Below are 1,812 nucleotides of genomic sequence, written 5' to 3'. Positions count from 1 at the left end.
TCTTTCTCTCTCTCTCTCTCTCTCTCTCTCTTTCTCTCTCTCTCTCTCTTCCATATCACCCTAAGAGTGAATTGGCCCTGGTGTAAACCTTGTATACAGAGTGTTGGATGTTCTAATGAATGATTTGTCTATATGATCTAAAAACATGTACAATGACATGTGAGGCACAGTGGTTCTGAGGGGAGGGTGGTACTCGCTGTAATCCTTGCCTCTTACCCATGGTCTGTTTGCCAATCTTTATCCTGCACAGAATAGACCACGTATGTGGCTGTGTCCTTCAGTTCAACAACAGTTCCATTTTCATTGCAGTCAGTTATAGACAAGAAAGTTAAATGAGCATTAGCTAACTTACCTCAGCTTTCCAGGAATAATCGTTTTTTTGTCACCATTATACACAAACTGTTTCAATTTTGCTTGGCACAGGTTAAAAATTGCCTTTCTGCCTCATTATAGTACTAAGGGAGTGCTGTACTGTGAGAAACTGGGGGTTGGGGGGTGGTGGGTGGTTCCCCCAACTTCGGTTCCTCCCAACCAATGTCACCATGAAAACCATTCACCTGTTATTGGATTCCTCCAGTGTGCAGGGTGACTGCACTTCAAAAAGTAATCCACCAGTTTGAAGTACTTTGCAACGTCCTAAAGCAGGATCAGGATTTATATCAATACAAGGTATTTCATGCTTCGTATCACATTTTTATTTAAACAAAGGCAGGAAAAATTTTCCTTCACTTTCTATTTCCAGTGAAATCATAATTTGAGATGAAAAGCTCTAGAAATATCAAATTAAGGAACCCTCTCTGTGGTTCGGTTATTCGTCCCATGTTGGGTGCACACCACAATTCAAGATGACCAAGCTCCTCACTATCTGAAGGTAGGGCCTTCCAGCTGAGTGGAAGCAAGTCTGACAATTGGATCTAAATGTTGATCCTTGCAGTTCCTATGGAAAGAACCTGGCCTAGAGCCATGGTCAATGACAATACAGACGGAAGCCATTCAGCTCTCTGCTAACTTTTCACATAATGCCAAACTAATCTTACTGCCCACCTTCTCCCCAGAACGCCTTGTCATTCTTTGCTTCAAATGCCTTAAATATTACTGATGTTGGTTTAGCTATGACCATATTGGGGCAGCAGAGAGCAGCAGAAGATACCTGAAGCTGGAGGCAATCTCTAGTCAACCTTAACAGATGCTGCAGGTTACTAAATTGTAGCTCTGCTGCAATTGTAATCCATGGTGAAAGATCCGAGTCATTATGTGACAGACTTCGGCTCCTCTCCTGTAGTCCAGGGGTTGTCTTGCCCTGTAAACTGATCCTGTACCTCCCCCCAACCCCAAACCCAATTCTGCACATATTCCTGCCCCACAACCTACGCCACACAGATCTCTTTCTGGGACAGCAGGTGTCAGTGCTAAACACTGTCTGTGGCCAATGCAGCTGAGAGTGCAATTAATGATGTCTGTAATCCCCGCTGTTGATTTATTCATCACTGCTTCTGATCAAGTTACCAACATTAATAAAAATGAGTTTCAGATCCATACTGGATCACTTCTGCAATCAAACTTCTTCATAAGCTTAATAAAAACCGAAAGCACTGTGGATGCTGTAAATCAAGAACAAAAATAAAGTTGCTGGAAAAGCTCAGCAGGTCTGGCAGCATCTGTGAAGGAAAAGACAGAGTTAACGTTTCGGGTCCGGTGACCCTTCCTCGGAACCGGATCCGAAACGTTAACTCTGTCTTTCCCTTCACAGCTGCTGCCAGACCTGCTGAGCTTTTCCAGCAACTTTGTTTTTGTTCTTGATTTACAGCATCC

The 1,812-nt window shown here is 43.3% G+C and overlaps 1 protein-coding gene across 1 annotated transcript in view; it reads left to right on the top strand.

Annotated features, from left to right (window-relative positions):
- The window catches only part of sptbn5 (spectrin, beta, non-erythrocytic 5), a 165,848-nt gene that overhangs the window by 152,360 nt on the left and 11,676 nt on the right, over positions 1–1,812 (top strand). The gene's annotated exons all lie outside the window — the stretch shown is intronic.

The sequence above is a fragment of the Rhincodon typus genome, chromosome 8 (assembly GCF_021869965.1).
Source record: "Rhincodon typus isolate 14 chromosome 8, sRhiTyp1.1, whole genome shotgun sequence".
In the NCBI taxonomy this organism is placed as follows: domain Eukaryota; kingdom Metazoa; phylum Chordata; class Chondrichthyes; order Orectolobiformes; family Rhincodontidae; genus Rhincodon; species Rhincodon typus.
Note: the sequence above shows the minus strand (reverse complement) of the source record. Positions and strands in the feature narration are given on the sequence as shown.